We start from the raw sequence: 10,997 nt of genomic DNA, 5'->3' as shown, positions 1-10,997 counted from the left end.
GAGGGGCCGCAGGGGAGCAGGGAGGGGCCGCCGGGGCCGGCTCCGTGCCCGGCCCGGCACGGCGGGGCCGCTCCCGCCGCCGGCTGCCCGCTGGGGCTCGGGGCCGGCCGGACCCTCCGGCCGCTGCCGGCACCCGCGGGAGGTGCTGCCGTGCGGGGCCGGGGTGCTGGCACCCGCGGGAGGTGCCGAGGTGCGGGTCCAGCCCTGCTCTGGTGAAGCTGGGACCTCCCTCCTGGCGTTGTTCTAAATGACAGGGTTGCTTTATCGCTCCTTATTCACTGGACTGTACAGCACTAGAGAGCTTTGGAAGGGCTACAGGATTTTAACCTTTTGGCCTTTTAAAAGCTCCGAATGGACTCCTGGTTCCCAAATCCTTTTGAGGAAGGACTGGAGAGTTGGGGGATGCTCAAGAGTGATATTGTTAACCGATGGTTTTGCTCATTAATAAGCAGATTAATTAATTAACAGATAAAGCGGTCATATTTAGGGATGACAGTAGTACTGTTCTGCCATATGCACATTTGTTCACAAATAATGTAATTTAGGGCAAGTGGAATGCAGATATGGTTACTGATCTGATTAAGTACAAAAATCTGGAAAATTCTGTCCCTTAAAGTGATGATGGGCTGCTGCTCTGTACTAAAAGTGATCTTTGTTTTGGACTGGCAGGTATTGCAGAGATCACTTGGTTTCTTTTTCAGCAGCAACAATACTCAATTTTCCTGTGCCAGAAAAGTCTTGTTCAAACAGACTTGGTTTTCCAAGACCAAAAATGTGATGCTGAGTTCCAGAGTGGTGTCTTTCAGCACTTTTCTGCTTTTCTGCCTGCCTCAAATTCCTCATACCAGAATAAAACCAAAGTTAATTAAAATCAGGAGCATTTTGGCCGAACAAAGCAGCAGAGGTTACTTGTGCTTTTGACAATTCCCACTCTGGGCAGGACATTAATTCCTGTCCAGGGCTGGACATTTGGCTTCGACTTCGGTATTCACAAGGCTGCTGCAAGCAAAGCCTGGTCTGTGGGACACACTGTCAGGAAGGAGATTACTGGAGATAAAAGGGCCCCTTAACAGTGACTAATGGCCCGGCCCGAATATTAGTTTTACACTTAGTACAGATCCCTGTGTGAGGGAAACAGCAGCTGTTCCCTACTCCAGGACCATGAGGAGGAGCATCCGCTGCTCTGACCCTGCTCAGACCCTGCTCAGACCCTGCTCTTGGTCACTTCCAGCAGGTATTTCCAGTTCTGCCTCAGGACATTTCTCCTCCATCCTCTCCTTTATTCCTCAGTCTCATCTTTCACTCGTGCCCCTTCACCCCAAAATAGCAACATGCCCTAGTAAAAAATACATTCCTTTCTGTCCCACTGCTGCTTTTCTCCTTCCCAACCTCTATTCCTGTTGGTCTCGTTTTGTCAGGGTTTGGGACACAACTGTGTAGAAAGGGTTATACATATCAGTAATTCTGTATTTAAGCAGTTCTGAACACACCTATTTCTTCACATTCTTATTTGACTCATTTCCTAATATGCAGAAACCAGGGGATAATGCAGATTGTCTTTCTAAGCAATCCTCTCCCTGTTCATCTTTCCATTGTTTCCTCTATCAGTTAATCCAAATGGGGGGAAAGGAGTTTAATTCTCTATACCTTTCAGCTAATCTGGAATCAAAAGTAGTTTAGATGGTAATTTTGAAAATTATTAGTTTGAGGAAAGGGCAGATGCTGCAGCTTGTATAGTTTGTAGGCACAAAATAAATGGTGGCAATTCTGCATGCTGAAAGAATTGTGCCTTTCTATCTTAAAATGTGGAGGGTTTCTTCTTTTTCCTTTTTTCCTCCCCATTTAAACGAAAAACTTTCAGACAAAATTGATAGACTAGAGGTCTTGCTAGGCTAAAGCCCTGTTTCAGTGTCAAGAAGGCTGAGCCCAGACCTTTTGGAAGTTTCAGTTTCCTAACATCAATATCTAAGAGAGAAGGAACCAACAAATCAATAGCAGCCACAGTTCCAGAGATAACCCTTGGCAGAGGGATACCTGTGCCCTAGTGCCTCCTCACACAGCAGTGTGAGAATATTTCAGATGGAATATGGTCACTGGATCAATTAAAGAGGGCGTGCATGTTGTGCCAGAACCTTAGAAGTCCTTCTGAGAACAGGAACATTAGCAGGAGACTCGTGTGTTTGGGTACAGGTTTCTCCAGGGAGCTCTTCTCTGCCCAGGTACTTTCCTGCCTCACGTCTGGCACTTGCTGGAGAGAGCTCAGCTTTAAATCAGGCTCCATTCCAACTGAATTGTTAATTACCACAGCTGGGGTTAGTGCAGCCCAGCAGAGAATTCCTCAAAGACAGAGCAGTGGCTGCACTTGCCGCGTGCCTCGTTATGTGCTGGATAAGGGATCCTCTCGTGCTGACAGACACACAGGAATCCTAACACAAACTTCATGGCAAGGATGTGCAGGTGTGGAGATTGTTCCTACTCCAGCTATTCACAAAATGTTTCCTGTGCATTCCTCTTTCTGGCTGTGCTCCATCAAATTCATGTTTCTGTAAAACCTCTCCTCCAAGCATGGCAGGGATGTTTCCCATGTGGAGAATAGCTCTTTTCCACAAGTTGTGAAATCAGGGGCTGACACAGAATGGCCCTTGACTCCATCTGGATCCAAATCTGTTTTCCTGAGGAGCTCCGGTGTTACTCCTTGCTTCTGCCAACAGATGGGGAACCACACCGCTGAATTCCGGCCGTGAGCTCTGCAGGACACGGACCGAGCTGCTGCTTCCAGCCTTGCTGCGCTCCTGACGGAGCACATTTGGCTCTAAAACAATGCTCTGAAAGCGTTAGATCCGCATGCTGTCACTCAGGATTAGGTTAGGAGGGAATGGAGTTCCTGGGATCTGGGAAATGACAAATGCTGCCGGTACAGTGACGCATTCAGAGTAGTAGAATATACACGTGGTCTTGCAGGGTATTTGGAAATGAGGGATAAGACTGAGGAACTGAAAGTCACTGACCCGAGTTCTGTGCCTGTTTCCATTGTATTTCCTTTCTGAAATTCCTTTCCCCAGAAGAGCTGAGGGACTGATTTAATCCTGAAGCCTTGCACTGCTCAAGCACTTCATTCCTTCTCAGGTCCTCTCTCGGAATTTCAGTGGGAAGGTGAGTTTTGCTCACAGATTGGTCTCTGGACCCTTTTGACCATGGAAATGTTCCCATCAGAGTACACTTAGGAAGTCCTCTTTTTCTTGTTTGGTTGGTTTTTTGTTTGTTTGGGATTTTTTTTTTTTTTGTGTGGTGGGTTTTGGTTTTGTTTTGTTTTTAGGGTTTGTTTTTTTTTGTTTACAGTAGAAGGCTTTTCTGTTTCCTTTTCTTTTTTTCCTTCCTATGACTCTGAGTTGCCACAAATCAAAATTCTGGCTTTTCTGGCTGTCACTCTTCCTTGCTGCATCCTGTCTTCTGTGATTTGTGAGGAGTCTTTCCTTAAGGGAGCATTATTTCTGCTTAGCTTTCAGCCAGTGTATCCCATTGTTCAGCTCTGGGCAATTGCTTTGGGATACTATTGATTTTATGACTCGCATTGTTGTCTGCACAAAACCAGACCCATTTGGGGCAATTTGCTGCTTTCATACTTTCTGAGGGAAGGGAATGTGTGTTGGCTTGACTAGAGCAGCAACAAACCCCTGCTATTATTTTATGTGGTTTGAAGAGGGAATCCATCTCATGTTTCCCTGGAGGCACTTCTGTGATCAGGAATTACTACAACATTACTCAGAGCCCTTTGTGAGGGCGTTTACTTTGGGATGTTATCCCAGAGAGTGCTCTTTGCTGTTCTCCTGACTGGCTGGCATGCAAAAAAATAGGGGAGAAACCAGTCTGCCAGGCAATTCTAGCTGTAATTCCATGAGCATTCTCAGTAGTAGGGGAATCCTCCAGGAGAGAGCAAGGTACATAGCAGTAATGTTACTTATGAATTCAAAGAGCTGTACAAAGATTAAATCATCTCTGAAGCAACTCCAAGTGATATGTCCTAGTGAAGTGATTCCACTGAAATGCTGCTCACACAGCAGCAGGCAAGGAATACAATTAAGGAGAGGAAAGTAAGAGCACCAAAGACAAATTGTGGCTGCAGGGTATGCATCCAGATGCTCCTAATGGATTATTCTGCCCTACAATTGCTCTCTCACCACATGGGTGGTGTGTCTGGGCAGGGAAGCAGCGGTCTGAGACAGAAAAGGAACACAAGGCTATGTGGATTGTTATTTTTACTCTATGGCAGGGGCAGTGTGCAAGGAGGACACCCAGCTCTGTGCACAGATCTCCAGCAATGGTTCCCTGCACACAGGAACAGGTGAGGAGCCACTTGGGAGCAGCCAGGTCCTGCCAGGGACCCCACAGCTCTGCTGGGACTGGGAAGGCAGCTGTCCCCAGGACCCACAGGGTTCATCCATCATGTGGCAGCATCCCTCTGCTTTACCAGAGACATGTGAAAGTGAGTCAGTTTGTTTGTTTTTGAGGGAAGTTGCTGCTTTTAGCCACCTCACAATGTCATTTTATGCAATGTGTTCATGACTGGGCCTGTACCAATAACTATGGAGATATATATATATATACACACATGTATGTGTGTATATGTATATATATATGAGGCATTACAATAAAGTGGCCATACTGTATGTATATATATACAGATATGTATATATACATATATTTAACTTGTCACAGCATCTTTTTATCCTTTTCTTGTTTTCCTGGCTTAGAGCTCCCACGGTTCTTTTGCAGGCTCCATATACACAGGAAAAAGAAATTCCTGTGGTCTTTGCACCAAGGAAGGTGCCTCATGGAAGTTGAAATGCTGTTCCTTATAGATGTGGCTTGAAGCCTGAAATTAAGGGGAAAGCATTCCAGAAAAGGAATCAGTGATCAGAGATCATGTGGAGCTGTGGCAAAGATTGATTTGAAACAGAATGAGGGTGAGGAGAGGTTGCCCTCTCCTTGGACTTTGGGAGTTGGACTTTGCTGATCCCTGTGGATCCTTTCCAGCTCAGGATATTTTATGATTCTATTCAAGACTTAAAATTAATAAGCAGAGAAGCATGTGCTAACTAGAAATTCACTCACTCATCCTACTTTAAGCCCCCATTACTGCTTAAAATGGCTGATTAATGATGTTAGGTGGTGATAGCATTCATTTGGTTAAACTCCCAAAGTAAGCAGAGTGGAAATGCCTAAGCACTGGATTGCTGGTAAATGTGATTTATGCTTTGTGTGTGCTGGTCTATAAAAATGCCAGCAATCTTGATGTAGGCTCATCTGCATTAAATTGATGCAGCTTCGTCAGAAGTGCTGCTATTTGGACCAAACCAAATCCACAAGATGTTTGTGTTATAGGTGTGTGCCCACGGGAGGGTGCCTCCAGCTCTGGCTGAGGAGAAGAGGCAGAGCCCGCCGCAATCCGTGGGGACTCCGGGAGGGAGGATGTGCAGCCGCCCACGGAGTTACACGTGCTGCAGCTTTTGACAACACAGAACACCTTCCCTGATGTCTTTTTTCTCTCTCCACTAATCCTCCTCCCACTCAGCGAGAAAAGTAGCTGCACAGGCTCACACAGATGCCAGCTATCAGCCTTACTCTAGAATAATTTAACACATCCCTGGAGAACTGTTCCTGAGTCTCGTTTAGGGAGGCTGGGCATCGGGGTCCCTGCAGTGTTCACCCTGAACCCTCAGATAAACAACACATTTAGGTTCTGGTTGATTACTGTTTCCTATTCTTGCTCTCAGAGCTCCTGCAAATTGTTGTCTTGCCAGAGGAGCTCCAAGGAGCTTCACTTGGGTGGATGGAGCTGTGCTGTCCCCAGCTTCCCTCTGCCATGTGTTGCCATCCCCGTGAGTGTCAGCAGAAATGACTGTGCTCAGAATTTATGAAGAGAAATGCAAAACATGTTTGTCTGGTACAGAAATGCCAATCTTCTGAACCTCAGGTAGCCTCAGATGGTGCTTTCGACAGATCTGTACGTCTTCCTTGCTGATGAAGATTCACCTCTGGATCTTTCTGTGCCAGAGAAGGAGTCTGCTATTGTGAGGGTGGTTTGAGCACATGAGGTATGTGATCCCATCTCTGGAGAGCATGTTCTGCTACCTGCAGGGTCTTCTGGCAAGAGGAGGTGTCACTGCATCCTTCTGGCTCCTCTTCCCAGCGTACCAGACGGAGATGAACATGCAAGCTCCAGGAGAACAGTCTCCACATGATGTTCAGCCAGCTCAGCACTGAGTTTCAACCATGGCTGCTAGAAGTTTAGAGGGTGCCATGAAGTGTAACCTTACAGAATTAAATAGTAAGGCAGATAAGGTTTTACAGCAAGAGGAAACATCACGGTTTTGTGTAATCTGGCACTGGCAAACCACATTTTTGGTTTGCCATGGGAAGTGTCTCTACTGTGTGTGTGGTTGATTGAGGAAAAATGTCCAATGTAATTCAGAGGCTGGGTGGATTGAACTGATTCCTCTCCAGAGCCTAAGCTGGCTCTGTAAGTATAAACCATACCAATTCCTCCTTTTTCAGGGTGAGTAATTACTTTCAAAGTAATCTCAGTTTTTTACATTTTTGCACAGTTCTTCATCCCATTCTTTTATGTCCTTGTATTTTGGGCCCATTTGGAACCTGTGCCACCACTTGACCCCAGACATGTGCATCATGTACGTGACTCACCTTTGAGCATTACTTACTGCACAGGATGGGTATTGGGTTTGTGTAACCAGCCTCTGGCAGAGGGGGTATTTCCCCAAGTTTTTGTGGGAATCAGAAGGACCTGGGACACCCTTTGTAAACTCGTTTCATGCTTTAGTGCTTGACTCACGACTCCAATCTGGTGCCATCTTCGTGGCTTTATGTACCTCCTACCCGCCTACAGCTCAGATTGATTTTCCTCCTACTCACCCTTTTGCTCACTACTCTCCTCCCAGTTCTCCTCTAACTAATCCCTCTTGTTTCCCTCTGCTTGGTTTTGTTTGTTCCCTCCTCTTCTTGCCTGCTCTGTGGTGCTCAGCCTGTGCAGCCAGGGGACACTGGGCCACGTGGGTCCCCCAGCCAAGGGGAAGGGCCTGGCTGGGCTCCTCAGCAGGCTGACACTGGCACTTCCAGGAGTGTTTGGGAAGAGGGATTCCTCATCCTGCACCAGAGCTGCCTTGTACTGTTAATCCCAAGCAATTAATTATTAGACTGTTGGGAATCTGGTTTTGGAGAGAGGCCCTGCATTCCCCAAACCATCCCCAGTCTCTGGGGAAATGTTGGGCAGCTTGGGTTGAAGTTAGACAAACAGCATAAGAGAATAGGGGATAATATTCTGGCTGTATTGCACGTGGCTGCTTTCACAGCATGCCACTCAGCCTGCAAGTGAGCTGTTTATAAAGGTAATTCCACTAAGCACAGACAACTGCTTCATGTCCCTGCTGCAGCCACACTCACAGAAATCCTAGTGAAACACTTACACATTAACATTTTACAATTTTATTGCTGGCACTACCCACTTCTGCAGTGTCCTGTGGGTTAAAGCTCCTTGGGAAGTTCAGTCAATAACTCGTACCACCACAGTTTGCTTGGGTTGAATGCACAGAAAGTTTAAAAACCAACACAAACCCAAATGGAACCACGCAGCTCATTGAACAGGAATATCCAAATGCCTCAGTGTGAGTTCACGGGATGGGTGCCACATCCTGGCAAGCACTTTGTGGGCTTGGAGCCGAATCTCCCACCCCATTAAGAGGGATGCTGTTGCTTTCCGTGCCCAAGGATCTTCCAGGGTCTCCAGGTTATTATTATCCTTCCTGTAATGAGCATGTTTAATTAAAGAGCAGGTATTTCCTAAAAGATTTGATTTGATTTGGGGACATCACGTGAACGAAACCACAAAAAGACACTTTCCCCCCAAATCTTTGTAGCCCTGTATGGAAGTGGTTGAAAGCTTCTCACACCAGTTTTCAGGAACACCTGTCAGTTTTGCCTGAATTCACACAACTGAAATGAAGGCACAGAAATGGCAAAGCTCATGGCTGCTTTTGAGAGAAGGATATCAAATCTCTCTCTTTTGGACAGGAACAAAGATGGGGGGCTGAGATCTCCTGCCAAACCCCACTGAAGCAGTTTGGCTGTTAACTAATTGTATACTTGTCACACCTTAAAGGGTCTAAAGGTCATGTCTTGGTGGTCACTGCTATTTCTCCTTCAGACGTGGTCAGGTGGGACTGTGAGTTTGACCTGCCTTCAATTCTACAAGAAGCAAAAATCCTGAGGCTGTCTGGATTTGAGGTAAGGGAACAAATTCTCCTTTAAAAAGGTGACATTAAAAGCATGGACAGCCCATTGTGAGAAAATGTGTCCTCCTGCTTCCAAAACCTCCCTGGAGGAGGAGGACTTGTCCTAACTTGGTTAAACCTCCACCAAGCTACTGTGAGGCACCTGGCATTTGGAATGGGAGAAGCCATTCTGTGCCCTGCAGACACAGGAGAAATGATTGTCAGCTGCAACCCAAACACTGGGGTTACAAAACCCAAAGTGCAGGAGAAATCTCCTCCCTGAAAGGAGATATGCATGCTGATTTGGAATTCCAGTGGGATGGGTGGGGTGGCTGGGCTGATTACAGTTTAGGGCAGGAATGACAGAGGATTTACAAAAGCTGGGCTCTTTCCCAGAGCCCTGCAGTTTGTCTGCAGAGAGGGATTTTAGTGCAAATTCCCTATTGATAATCCTGCATAGAATGAGCAACACAAGCAACCAGGAGAGTGTGTTAGGGTGGTGTGGTGACAGCTCTTCAGGGGGCACACCAGCTTTAGCAGGATGTCAGCTAAGAAAGCCACGTTTGCTGGGGTAGCCCAGTGCAAGTACCAAATCCAAGAAGTGCTCCACAGGAAGGTGCAGGTCTGTTGTCTCTGGGTGGTGTTTGTCATGGCTCTTACTCCCAAAGAGCCACCCTGTAACGGGCTGGGAGGGGAGGAAAAGAGGATGAGGATTGCAAAGGCACTGCTTAGAACTGAGATGGATTGTTTGAAAGGTCTCACAGGTCAAGGAAAGCTGGGGATCTTGGAGGGACTGGATGTGCTACAGATTTTTCAGCAGGAAAGGAACTGAAGGAGAGGGTTATGGGCCTGTAAAAACACAGATCTCTGGAGAAGATGGACAGCTGACACTTACTCCCTGTGTACCACAATATAAGAACCAGGAGAAATCAAATGACAGAATTACAGAGAGGCCAACAGAAGGAGGTAATTTTCCACTCTGGCCAGTTGCAGAGACAAGAGACCAAGCACGATGAGGCTGAATGTTAATTGCACCAGTCTTTGAGGTCTGGGGTTTTCCCTCCCTCCAGGGGTAGGGGTGAGCAGCCCCGGGAGCACTAGGGAGAGCTCCTGTCCCTGCAGTGGTTTGTGGTGTGGTGGAACAGGAGGGACAGCATTGCTCAGGAGATGCCCCAAAGATGAGAGGCTCTGGCCTGACTCAGGCCCACGTGACTCACCTGAACACCTGTATCCCCATGGAAGCTGTGGAAAGCTCCTGAGGCTGACTCTAGCCCCAGCAATGGGGTCTGCTGGATGCTCTCCCTCCCTGCCACCCAGCCAGGCAGTGAGTGCCACACGCAGCTGGCACTCACACACTGCTCAGGGAGCCTGACCCAGGGTGAATCTCAGCAACTTTACTCCCATAAATGCTTCAGGTTTCATGTCATTTTTCCTCTTTCTCTCTTTTGCTGTCCTCCCCAGGGATGCCTGCCTGTGATGCTCAGTCCCACACACATCCCCACGAACCCAAGGTGTATTAACAGACAGAATGTGAAATCCGAGTGAAAGGAAGAGTCCACAGAACAAGTCTCATGGCATTTGGATTGCTCATGGGCTAAGCAAGGTAAAACATCCTCAGGTTTAGTACTGAGCTGCAAAAAAGCCCCTGCCCTGTGACAGCAGTGCCCAGCTGGCCTCTGCCAGTGGCACTGCTCCCTGGGGACCAGGCCCCTCCACTCACTCCCACACTGTCCAGAACTTCTGTGGGAAGTTCTGAGCTGGAAGGAATTGTCTGGAAAAGAGGCCACTGCCTATATCAAAGGCCTTCCAGAACAATTAGCAGCAGCGGCACCACACCTTGGACAATTCTGTTATTGCTCTTTAAATAGCCCCAAAATGCTGGGTTTTTCCTTTCCTGTAAACTGCCAGTTACTGACAGAAACACAGGGCTTCTCTCGACCTCTCCAGGGTTAATCTTTGTTTCCTTGCTCATGCCTGCAGTGTTATATTGTCACTGGGAACTGAGCAACAATTAACAATTTATGTTTTGTGGGAGCTTGATTCAACTTGGCTTATAGCTTTGATGAGTTCTCCATGACATTCTCAATAATACATTATAAAATACTGACATATTTTTAAATAGTTAATCTTTTACTAGTTTTCTGTGTTCTGAACCGTGCTCAGCCCCCAGCCATTTCAATAATGCTTCAAGGAAGGTATATACTGAGAACACAGAGGCAATTTTGCTAGTCCAACAGCAACCTGATAAAATATTAACATTTCTTATGAATTTTTTCCAGAAGGAAGGAGAAAAGTCATCGCTAGCGAGAAGCTTTGCAGTGGGAAAAGCCTTTTTTCAGCAAAAATTTGTTAAGTAACACCATTAAATATTGAATGATGCTGAGGTGTGTCTGTACACAGCCTCATTTCAGCCCAGTGTGATGCAGATTTTATTTCCTCCTCTGCAGAAATCACAAAATCCTGTTTTAAACCACGATGGAAGAGCCAATCAGATAAAATCTGTACCTTGCCACTATACTTTTATGATTTGTTAAGTTCACTGGAATGAGTAATACAGTGTGAATAGAACATTTTAAATACCCCTTGGCAGTCACTGAAGTACAGTAATAATTTAAAAGATACAGGAATCACCAAACTCCACGGGCAGCTGGTGCCACATCAAACCAAAGGGAGCCTTGTCTGGGTGGTTTTCACCTCTGCACCCCCATTTTG

Source organism: Haemorhous mexicanus, chromosome 5 (genome assembly GCF_027477595.1).
Source record: "Haemorhous mexicanus isolate bHaeMex1 chromosome 5, bHaeMex1.pri, whole genome shotgun sequence".
Lineage (NCBI taxonomy): Eukaryota > Metazoa > Chordata > Aves > Passeriformes > Fringillidae > Haemorhous > Haemorhous mexicanus.
This window is presented reverse-complemented; position numbering follows the sequence as displayed.